At 44.2% G+C, this 12,763-nt stretch overlaps 1 protein-coding gene across 1 annotated transcript in view; it reads left to right on the top strand.

Annotated features, from left to right (window-relative positions):
• LOC138552353 (zinc finger protein 585A-like) overlaps nt 1–12,763 on the top strand; it is a 267,443-nt gene that overhangs the window by 247,530 nt on the left and 7,150 nt on the right. The window lies entirely within an intron of this gene.

Raw genomic sequence — 12,763 nt, 5'->3', positions numbered from 1 at the left:
TTGCTTTTTGATTGGCATTCTTTGGGGTCTGTTGGAGAAAAAAAGAAAGAGTGGGGAGGGCTTTTGTACAGTGTATGCGTGCTTTGTGCATGAGTGTCTGAGCATGATGGTAAGGATGATTGTGGAGGTGTGTGATTGTGCAATTGGCAGCTACTTCAAGTTGGGAAGGCTATTCTTGTATTTGTGTGTCACTATACTGGGCTTCAGAGGACAATATAAAGTATGCAGCTGGTAAGGGGAAGCACTAATACTACATCTAATGGTAAAGGGTTAATACGCTTGTTTGTTCTACAATACTAAAATGTTAGTGTGTTTGAGTAACAGTTAGAATATTATGTTAGTATTGTACTTACTGTTTTGTATGGAAAGCGTAGTTTCTTCTAAGCTTTTGTTCGTACTTCAGACGCTGCTGCTTTTCAGGAGAGTGGTCTTCACTGCAATTGTAAAAGAGAGAAGTTAGTGAATATTTGTGTTTATAGCACTTTTGTTAATGTATGTTTTTGTGTTTTTGTAGTACTAGTGTTTTCTTATAACTGAGGATAGTATGCACATACAGTTTCCTTTGCTTATGTGCTTCCTGTATATTTTATTTAGAATCTGTAAACATATTAGAGCACACTTGTTTTTTTAATGTTATGTTATTGGATGGTAAGAGATAGAAGAAATAATAATATCCATTTTTTGCTATTTTTGCAGGGTAAATGGCACAGATTGTACAGAAAAGCATGCAATGTATGCATTTGTGAAGGTGTGCGAAATAAAGCACAAGGATTTCATATGGAGGCAGTGGTGTTGTTTGAGCTGGGAGCCTTTCTATTGATATTGTCTGTGTGTGTGCTTCAATGAAGATGCATGTACTCATCCTGGCTGCGTGTAATTTTATAACACACTGGACAGCCTTCTTCATAATGATTCTGTTATTTCTCCCATTTTGTATATGAAATAAAAACTTTTTAGATAGCTGTGTATGTATAAAAAAACTTGGAGAGCAGACAGGTTTGCAATTGACACTAGTTCATTTTACAGTTTATACAGGGTAAGTGGCAGTTACTCTGTTTATATTTGTTCCTAGAAGAGCTGTACATGTACCATACATGCCAACATCCCGAGGCACCTTGGAGGGAGATTTCGTCCATGAAATCGGGAAACATAAATTTTCCCATTCGACTGAATTGGGCCTGGGATTATTTAAGGTGGGAGAACGTGATAAATAGCAACATTTTCCACAGAAAAATCGGGAGGCTCACACCTAAATCTGGAGGGTTGACATGTATGCATGTACTGTGTAGAAAATAAAATACACAGGGAATTTCTATAGTACACAATGGGCCTCATTACGACCCAGGCGGTAAGTTACCGCCTGGGCCGTGACTTTACCACCATGGCGTAAACTACGTTTACGCCATGGTGGTTGGCGGACTTACCGCCCCATTCCGACCTTGGCGGGGCGGTAAGTCCCCAATCCCCATTTACCCTTCCCCATTCCCATTTTTGCCCCATAGGGCATAATGGGAGTGGGGAAGGCGTTAATTACGCCACTGTAAATTACGGTGGCGTAATTAACTCCATGGTCCCTTAGCGCCATGGATTTTAACACCTGCTAAAAGCAGGTGTTAAGTCCGCCATGGCGCTAAGGGACCTCGTACTCAGGCGGTAAGGGTCGGCGCTGTTTACGCCGCCATAAAACCCTTACCGCCTGGGTCGTAATGAGGCCCAATACCTCCAAACACGGGTGTTGTGTCCTTTCTGTTATCTAATATAACTGTAACACACAAAACAGAAAATGGACGAAGGCTTCGCTAGAGCCAATGTCTTTATTGCACAATCTATGCAAACCCTAACACTCTCCCTAGGTGGGACACACTGTCCTAACCCTGCATGATGCTCCTCACCCAAGAGCGCTCTGGTGCACCGACTGAGGAGGGGAACATACAACGAGATGATTCACAAACAACATTTGTTTACAATGATTTTTTTAACCCAATCTTAGTTCTCACACAAAACAATTAAAATATGCAGTTCCGGGAAACCGTACCCCCCGGCTGCACACTTTAGGCAAACAGGCAGGTCACGTGGGACTGAGCGTCTAAGTTTAGACAATTTATTTGCCCTCTGTGAGGTGTGCCTGGTTGGCCCAAGTGCACTGTTAAAACATTTAAGAATATAAATATCACACTCTCAACGACTTGTAACACTCCCACTGTTTTTCACTTTTTCTGGAGTACACACCCAATCAATTTTTGCGAGAGTGCATGATTCACACATAAAACCAAATACAATATCTACAGCATTAGTTCAATTATCCAGTTTGCACAATTCTCATATGTGTCACTTTTGATCAGGTGACATCTACATTTGTGGTCGACCGGTTTCAATGATTTCCTTTCGTTTATCATCTTCCTCAGGACCCATTACTTCTTCCTTAGACCCAATCTGTGCGCCCCTCAGAGTCGTAGACTCAACATGTTCTGTTCGTCTATTGTATGTGCAATGGTCGGCACATTCAGCATAAATGTTATTGGGGCAGTTTTTGATGATCATACCAGGACATCTCTATTGGAGCGTCATCTGGCTTTTAGTGTGGTCATCTCATTCTCATAACTGTTTCAAAAAGTTGGCGTCTTCTGAAGCAGTTCTTAATGTTGATGCCTCTTGGATAATCTTAGTTCTATTTCCTTTGCGGTTCTATCACCTCAGTCTTTCATACAGGCTGGACGCTGTCCTCGCAGTGATGTCATCAATGATATTTGTGATGTCATCTTTGATGTCCTGGGTGTTAGTCTTAGCAATGCACGTAGATCGTACGAGTTATGGTTGCTTAGCTTATTATAATGATGGAATGTGCAGTGGTGTTTGGTTGCACTGTGAGTATAACATTCTTTTAGTGATTTTTTTTATTGAATGCACATATATATGTATGGCAGAGAAGGAAAAGAAAGGGGCTAAACAAGTGATGTCATCATTGACATTTGAGATGACATCTTTCATGGTCTGGGTGTTAGTATTAGCAGTGCACTGGGGCGTTGGCAGGGTTGGGGGCTTAGTTTACCATAACTGTCGAATTTCAGGGGTTTTTTGGTTTGAATTTGAAGCATAAAGGGCAGGTGGAAAGTATTTTTTTAGTGAATTGTACAGGTTTTTAGTACTACAATTTCCGTATAAGCTGTACCTAAGAAAAAAATGTTGTACTGCATGGCACAGATTTTCAGTAGTGCAACATAACCAAAAGATTCCTTTAGGATGGGTCGTTTGGTAAACAATATATAGCTTCCGAAGAATGCCACATGAAAATATACTGTCGTACATCACCGTGACATGTTCCAGAATCAGTACACACTTACCTGAACGAAGTATGCCTGTTGGGCAATGTGGAAATAGATTTTATATTCATGTAGGAACGTCCACCTTTAACATTTGCCTTAAACAACGGCAACACGTACTGGTATGCAGCGACTGCGTGCGAATGCACTACACATTATATGTTGGTAGGAAAAGTTGTACTTATCTGAAAAAGACATCAGCTAAATGTAGCCTTCCTCCCAAAGAACCAGCAGCAGTTGTGTAATGCAAAAGCATAAGAAACTGTGTTGCTATCTTGCACATAACAGACAGAAAGAATGTGTTGCCACACATACAGTCACTCATATTACCATTTGATGCCTTTTTGCTCAATGCCGGTCGCATATTACCTTATTGCCTGCCCAGGCAAAAAATAAAGCCACCCGTAAACAAAGTTAATAATGGGCTAAGAACGACCTTTCACAGTATAATTGAAAAAAAAATAAAAGTTGAATACTCTCCAAGCACTCCTTATTTCTCTGTAAAGTACATAGGCACAATAATCTTTGCCAGCAATAGTCTAAATTACGAATGTAGTAACGTGTGGTACTAAAAAGGACGTGGACTTATTGTAATCCTAGGCGACTTTGCAAGTAAGGATCGCAAAAGAAAATCCTCTTTCAAGATGGCCGCCATAGAAAGGGAAGGTGGTTATTGCATACATAGCCCCTCTTCCCTTTCCATTGTAGGTTACAAAAAGCATAAGGACGTGGTGTGACGCAGAACCTGTAAATAAACATTCAGCGACGTACAAGCTAATAAATCACATTTGCAAATAAAACAGAGGAATGGTAAAGAACATGTGACCATTTTGCAGGTTACAAACTACAGTTATTTAATAACAAACTTGCAGAGACCATCGTAATAATCGCATAATCAATGCAATGATTACAATGCTGGTTAGGGAGGCATTGCAAATGTTGAAGATAAGGAGGACGTTTTCTTTTGCGCAAGTAAACATTTTGGGGTCTACGTTGAAGCAGTCGCTTTGTTTCCGCACTTATTTCCCAAAAGTCGTCATGACGTTGGGCCTACAGCACCATAATTGATGTCATGTTGCTCCGAATAATGAGGTCAGCGAACGGACAAAGCGGGCTTACAGTGTCATTCCACATTATTGTCATGGACAGGCAACCGCTCACCAGCAGTTGTATTTGCCGTCCGAAGAAGCCCTCACTCGGGATGTGAAACCATGCCACGCACAGTACGGCAAACTATACCTAGTCGGGAAAAGTTACAAAAAATATGTGTCAGTAACCAACCTGTACCAACATTTTTTGAAAGATCAAATAGAAAATGTGCAAAGTTGTACACAAAAATGCGTGCTCAAAGTTGACATTTTAGTAATGTCCAAATGTACCTATAGGTGGAGGTTAGAAACAGGGAGATTTTGCATTCGCCATAAGAGAAAACAAAATGGCAAGTACACAGAAGGACGATAATTTAAGTATGAAAGAAAAAGGAGTGGACAAATAAAAACAAAATTACGTCTCGTCATTTCAAAGAAGACCAAAAAAACCGTGCAAAGTTATAGACTAAGCTATGTGGACAAAGTAGGCGTTTCAAATTAGAAATATAAATAGTAAAAAAGGGTGAGCGCAGTCATACTCTGCAAATTAGCAACGTATGCACTCTGCAACATTACAGGAATATTGTACAAGGGCAGAAAAATAATATGTTAACTATAATAGCACAATTAGATGGGCAGTTATGTAAAATTAAAGCATAGATTGCTTTACAGTGGGCCAAAGTAACCTTACAAAATATTTACAGCCTCCATTATTTTTCGGCAAATCAGTCACGAAAGTGTTCGCAGCGAAGAATCTTCGTTGACTGATATGCATGTCACTTAAAAACTTTTTAAAACATAACCTTATCAATTGCAGTTTTTTTTTACCCTTTCATTCTGTGAATAGCGCGCAAGTTTCTCTTGGGCTCAAGGTCAAAAAACAATTGCCCCTTTATTTTCACTCGGATGCGCGGGCGTACTGAGCGGTCAACCAAAAAAGCAACTCTTGTTGTCTTCAATCAGAAGGCAAATACATTCTTGCTTTGAAGCAACATAATGAAATCTATTTATCAGAACCTGTACTCCCATACAGCTTCAGAAGCGCTGTTTCAAACAAACAGTGCAGATGATGGCCTTGTAGAAGCCAATCTGAGGGAAATATTAGTGCAAAATACATTTTAATCCACACGTTGTAATTGGTCGTGGTGCAGTGAGCACAAACTTCCATTTAAACATATCATTTTGCAGACAAGAAAACTGCACTTTTTCACTTTGTGCTTCCACAGCTCATTGGGCCCCCTCAAAGGTCACCTTGGGAAATATTACTTGTGTGTGAGAAATCTAATGCTCTCTTGTTTTGGAGCTGTTTCTGGCGGTATCCGCGCACACGACAACATTAGTAGAAGAGAGGGGCCACCGAACAAAGCTACCTTACTGCACGCTATTTTGCAAACAATCTGGGAAAGAGCCACATGGTCGTGAGCATGACCTTTTCCCCCCCGTTCAGTGTAAGGGGGAAAAAAGACGTTTTGAGAGCCCCTCCCCCTAATAACTTTCGGCCCCCTGCACCAAACTTGACCAAACTTTCCAACCAAAGTCAGAGTGGGCGATATATTCTTTTTCCAAAGTGTGGCGACAATTAGTCCAAGGTTAGGACATTTATAAGGCAGCCAAAAACAGTTCTTTCGATGGAAACACCCACTCCACCAAAGCAACACAGTCACTAACGTCCCTCTCGAATGTGTTGCAGTGGGTGCCGGCAGGACCTAGAGGTTAAGATATATGTCCACGTACTTTTGAATGTATAGGTGTACAATGGCTAATACCTCCACTGCTAACAAGGTCGTTACTGGGTGCATGGTCTTTGGCCATGCAGCCAAGACTGTACACCCTACCCAGAACCATCTGACATGCTAACCTATAGGACGAGTGTATGCACTGCAGTAATATGAAGTGGTGTTTCTGGGCAGGGCCTAGGGTTTTACGAGTATGATGTATGGGCTACGTGCTGCAGCCATGGAAGCAAAACTCTACATCCTGCCCACAATCACCTCAGTGATGTACAGTAGTACGGGTGTATTGATAGGTGTGCTATGCTTCACTTATTCTGGCCAGACACTGCACTCCTACCTGTTTGTACATAGATATTATTGCAATGTGTTGATGTGCACTGGCTTATAACTCCAGTGCTTATAACTTTGTTGTTGGGTGCATGGCCTTTGGCCATGCTCCCAACACTGTACACTCTCCCCTCAACCATGTAAGCGATAGTCAATACGACACGTGTAGCCATGGTCGTGACAAGCAGCAGTGGTTGTGGGCAGGCCCTACAGTCTTGGAAGTATGGCCTTCAACCTACGGCCTACGGCCATGCATCCAAGACTCTAGGCCCTGTCCACAACCACTGCAGCATGTCACAACCATGGTGGCATACTAAGCAATAACACACCCATAGGAAAATGTAATATCATAGGGAAATACACTCAAAATTAATGGTCACTAACGCCACGTGTGTCCTGCGAACATTTTCAAGGTGCCTGTACATAGCGCGGACTCAAATAGTAGCCTTATTAGATCCCTCATTTTCTCCACGTACAAACATCCTGAAGAAGGGGCCAATGCACAATATATAATAGACAATTGCCGGCCAAACAAGTACAGTATTTCATCCGTCTCTTACTCTGTGATCCTCCCCATGCACAGCAAAACAGTTTCGAAAGCAGCATTTCGTGTCTGGTAAGTAGCACGCTGTCTTCGGATCCAAGATGTCGGGTGCATCCACACATTCTGACGTACATCACGGCTTGCTGTAGCCAATCGGCACAGACGTCGCGTGTCCGCGGTCATGACGCCACCCCCCCTGGCCAATCGGTATCATGTCCGCAGAGCGAACAGGGAAATGTGACCGCGGAGCTGACATAGATATCACTAATTTATTCAGACATATTTTTGTGGTCGTTTTAAAGGAAAGTACTAGACGGATTGTCACCAAATTTACTAAAGCATGCTTTCGGGTCCAAGCCCCTCCCCTGGCACAAATTTGGTGCAAATCCATCCAGCGGTTTCACCTGTAGCCGTGCGCAAAGTTTTTCCCCCATTCAGTCTATGGGAAAAAAAGACGTTTTAGGACCATCCCTATAACTTTGCCCCCCCCACTTGCCCAAACATCTCCAAACTGCAAAAAAATTCAGAGTGACCCATATACTTTTTTTGCAAAGATTGGTGAGGATTCGTCCAGGGGGAGCGGAGTTATAAACCACCTAAAATGTGCTCTTCCTATTGAAACAGCAACTTAACCATAACTACAGCAGGCTTGGGGTCTAGTGTCCAAGATCATATATGGGTAGACAACTTTAGCAAAGTTTATGAAGCTCAAGGACGGGAGAATAATGTGGCGCTTGTTTCTTTGTCAAATTTAAGGCAAGTGGATAAGGCACTTAGTGAAGTTTGTCTATCGCTTGAAGAGGTGCTTAAAGCGCTTCAAAGTGCAAAACGTAGCTGTGCTTCTGGTAGTGATGGGCTATCAGTTGAGTTTTATCAAGATAATGCCGATATGTGGGGCCACATTTCGATAATATTGTTTAATGGGATATTGAGTTCAAAATCCATCCTAAGGGAATGACTAAGAGTGATTATCATTCCCATCTACAAAAAAGGCTGTAGAAAAATTCCCCAAACATATTGGCCAATATCCCTCCTGAACACTAGTTTTAAAATGTTTGGGAAGTGTCTACTTTTCAAATTGGACGAGTGGGTCACAAATTGAGATTTTATCCAATTGGGGTTTAGGCCTAAACTTGGGACAATGGAGCAGTGTCTAAATTTGTATTTGATAATTGCCCATTCCTTGAGCATTAAACAAGAACCAATTTATCTCACATTGATGGACCTGAGCACTGCTTTCGATAAAGTTAATCGGAGCAAACTATGGCATATGCCCAGTTGCCATCATGGAATTTCTTGGATGTCCTGCATAGAAAAACGAGGCCTGTATTCGATCTGGTAGTGAGGAGCCATTGTACAACCCGTTTCCCGATCAATTCAGGGGTGCATATTGGGGATAAATGCTATATGCAATGCTATACCAAGACAAATAAAAACAAAATGCACAATAATAATGCGTTTCTATTATGCGCTGATAAAGGCTGTTAACAGAGTAATGACATACTTACAGTTCACACATCCCTCATTCCCTACAGCCTGCATGCCTTCAATGGGATGATTTATGAACCAGTGGATGGTGACATATGGAGGTTTGCCACTGCATACCTCTGTCCGGTTCCCCTGTGCACATCAGACATGAAGTGAATGAAGGTGTTCGATGGCATCGCGCCCGCAGCTGCACTCACTATATGCAGATGGGTTAAAGATGCGGGCTATGTTAAGGCAAGGGAATAATATCAGCGCTGTCACCTTGCATTAACCGCGGCCAAGTGTGGAGCTAACCATATAAGACCTTATCTTTTTGACACGATGCAAACTCGAAGGCAAGTGACAGCAGCTTAAACATTTCATTTGTTCCCTGCATGCTGTACGAGCCAGCGCAGTGTCTATTCAGTTTACATTACAATGACTCATGCATGTTGATATTATTGATGTATTGATATTTTATTTGTATCACACTCGTACACAAGTGTTTCAGAGAGCGACAAGACAAGGGAGGGGAACAAGGGAGAACAAAAACAACGCTCTTACTAAGCCCAGTGACATTGAGAACGATCAAGTGCATGGGAGAGAGAAAGGGGGAAAGTGCATGGGAGGGGGGAGAAGTGGAAGGTGCGGAGCAAAGGAAGAACAGATAAATAATAAAATAAATAAATAATAAAAGGCAACCAACAGTGGTAGTGCAGCCAGCAAGTGGCAAGTGCTGGGTTTATGGCAGCAGATGGGGTATGTCTGATAAGTGCAGGAAAAAAAGGGGAGGGGGGACTGTATAGTTACAGATACAGACCCCAGTGCAAGGGGTGGCCAGGAGGCAGTGCGGGTGGGTGGAAAGGTGAGCAGGTACCTGGGCCCGGAAGTCAGAGGGTAGGCCAGGTGCACGGTGCCGAGAGAGAGAAGATCAGCAGGGTCGAAGAGGGGCGAAGGCAGAAGCAAAGAGGAAGGTCTTGAGGTGCTTCCGGAACGGGAGATGGTTCTTCTCAAGTTTGAGAGCGGCAGGGAGGCTGTTCCAGAGCGAGGCCCCAGACAAAGACAGAGATCTACCCCAGCTCGTTTCTTTGAAAAACAACTGACCCTGAGGGAGTAAGAGGTAGAGGAGCGAGAGTGGAGGGGAGGTATTTACGGAGTGACAGTTGAAGGTATTTTGGACCCAGGCCCCAGAAAGCCTTGTGGACAATGCAAAGGGTTTTGTATTACTGTGTGTTTTATTGCCGCCGTATAACTGTCACGGAAGCAAGAAATGGCAGCACAGCGCTGGGGAGACATTAAATGAGATGTGCAGACAATATTCTAAAATATTGTATATTTCGAATAAATAGTTTTCCGAAAAGTGGAATTCGGTCAAATTGCATTCAGTTTTTTATACGAAAACCAATGTCAATGTAAACGTATGATCTCCAATCTCTTACGATTGGATAATAGTAGTTGCTATTTTTTAAGACATTTGCGGAGTGGGTAAATGATGCCAGAGAGACGCAGGATTTTCTGAAACCAATGAATAGACAATTGATGAGAATCTCGACAAATATATCTTGTCTGTTCTAACTTCAAATACCAAAGGGCACCTATTACAGGGTACGCTTTGGGTGCATTGAGCTGGGTGAGGTTTTAAGCCGGAGACGGGCTGGGATTTTTAATCGAAATGCCCTGTGTGTCAAGCTGGGCATGAAGACCTAGCACACTTTATTTTTGTGTTCAGCTTATTGTCACCTAAGGAAACAGTATTTGATACCCTTGTTTGTAGGTAGAGGCTTCACCCAGCACAGGCCTGCTCTTTATTACCTCTTGAATGCCGCCTCGCCAGCAATTGCTTGGAATTTGTCCCAATATATTAGAAAAGCTTGGTGACCACGAGAAAGGGGACACTTGTAGGAAGAAGTGATGAATACCAGCTGAGTTTGTTTTTATACTTTTTATGGCTGCCAAGGCTACTATTGGTCTTAGAGAATGTTCATGGGTATTAAAATGTGTTATTTATGTGATTTTGTAAATTAATTGTTCCCTTGATTTTAATGTTTTGATAATGTTTTTTGTCTAATGGTTTTGTATGATGTATCTTTTATGGATTTTTTTAACCAAAACAGGTTCATCCCTGGTCCTCGAAAACTATCAAGGACCACATAGACTCCCTGGCTCCTGTCCTGGCTGACTTCTGCAATCACTCCCTCACCTCTGGTGTCTTCCCATCCTCCCTTAAGCACTCCCTTGTGCATCCTCTTCTTAAGAAGCCCTCTGCCGACCCCTCCTAAACTGCTAACTATCGCCCAATCTCCATCACTCCCTTCCTGGGCAAGCTCCTGGAGAAACTGGCCATCTCCCAGCTTAATCTCCATGTTGAATCTGTTGGTAGTCTTCATGACCATCAGTCTGGCTTCAGAGTTGCCAGAAGTACGGAAACTGCTCTCCTGAACATCCGTGAGGACCTGCTCTCGAACCTTGACTCCAACACCCTGTGTGTCCTCATCTTGCTTGATCTCTCTTCTGCCTTTGATACTGTCAACCATGCCATCCTGCTCAATCGTCTCCGTGACAACCTGGGTATCACTGGACAGGCTCTGGCTTGGCTGTCCTCTTTCCTCTCCAATCTCTACCTGTGGTGTCCCCAAGGGATCTAACCTCTCCCCCTGGCTTTTCAACCAGTATCTGGCACTCCTTGCCCACCACATCCCCACTCTCTGCCCCAACTTTCAGTGCTATGCGGATGATACCCAGCTCATTTTCAGGCTACCCTCGGCCTCCTCCTCTCCTCCTCTCGTTCCTTGATCTCTGACTGTCTGTCTGCTATCCAGGAATGGTGTGCCGCCAACGACCTCTGCCTTAATGCCAGTAAGACTGAGATTCTACCCATCGGCACACCCATTCCCTCCTTCCCTGCAGTTCTCTGGCCGGCCTCTCTTGGCCCTCTTCCTGCTCCTACCTGCAAGGCAAAAAACCTTGGGGTCATCTTCGACTCCACACTCTCCTTCTCTCCTCACATTTCTGACGTTTCTAAGAAGTCACACTACCAGCTACACCTCCTCAAAGGTATCCTTCCTTTCCTCTCCTTCCCCCAGAAGCTCACTGTCTCCAGAGCCCTGGTTCTCCCTAATCTTGACTACTGTAACAGCCTCTATCTAAATCTGCCTGGCTCTACTCCCTGCCCTCTGCAACTCATCCAGAACAAGACTGCAAGACTTGTCCTTGGCCTCAAGCCCAGGGACCATATCTCTCCAGGACTGAAATCACTGCACTGGCTCCCAGTGGCTGCGAGGATTAAGTTCAAAACCCAATGCATTGTCCACAAGTCCTTCTGGGGCCTGGGGCCAAAATACCTTCAACTCTCTCTTCCCAAATATATTCCTTCTCGTGCTCTTCGCTCATCCGCCTCCAACTCCCTCAGGGTCAGCCGCTTCTCCAAGCAATGAGTTGGGGGTAGATCTCTCTCCACAGCAGGGGCCTCCCTCTGGAACAGCCTTCCTGCCTCCCTGAAACTTGAGGAGAACCATCTCTGGTTCCAGAAGCACCTAAAAACCTTCCTCTTTGCTTCTGATTTCTCTCCCCCTCTCCCCTGCTAAATCATTGAATCTGCAACTGGGCCACTCGCCAAACTTGGTCTGTAGCCCAGCCTCTCTCCCCTGCACTGCCCCCCTGGCAACCCCTGCACTATGGGACTGTCTCTGTATCCCTACAGCCCCCCCTTCCCAGCACTTGGGCCTCATCACAACCTTGGCGGTAACGCCGGCGGTATTAGCGCGGGGGCTATTAGCACGACCACCATAGCCTCCGGTGCTAATAGCACGGGATCACGTGTTGGGCGGACTTGGAAGGCCCCATTCCCCATTGAACCCATTCGGGAATGCCCCATTCCCCATTGTGCTCAATGGGGAAATTTCGCGCTCATACCGCTGGCAGATTTCCCGCCGGCGGTATGAGCGCGAATTCTCGGCAGATTTCACACCAGCTCAGAGCTGGGTTGAAATCCGCCGAGGCCCTGATTCGGCGGACCCTTAAATCTGGCGGTAATAGCGCTACCGCCGGATTTAAGGGTTACCGCCGAGGTCGTGATGAGGCCCACTTGTCTGCACTTATTTTGCACTTGCCACCAGCTGGCCCTTATTATTTATCTTGTATTTACTAACCATGTACTGCACTTTCCCCTTTCCTTTTCCCCCTTGCACTTCTCGCTTCCCCTCTACCCATGCACTTGCGTGATCTGATTGACCCCTGGCCTAGTAGGATCTTTGTCTGTCTTCCCCTGTTTCCCCCCCTCCATGC

Source organism: Ambystoma mexicanum, chromosome 1q (assembly GCF_040938575.1).
Source record: "Ambystoma mexicanum isolate Mex_15411 chromosome 1q, UKY_AmexF1_1, whole genome shotgun sequence".
Classification (NCBI taxonomy): Eukaryota; Metazoa; Chordata; class Amphibia; order Caudata; family Ambystomatidae; genus Ambystoma; species Ambystoma mexicanum.
This window is presented reverse-complemented; position numbering and strand designations above follow the sequence as displayed.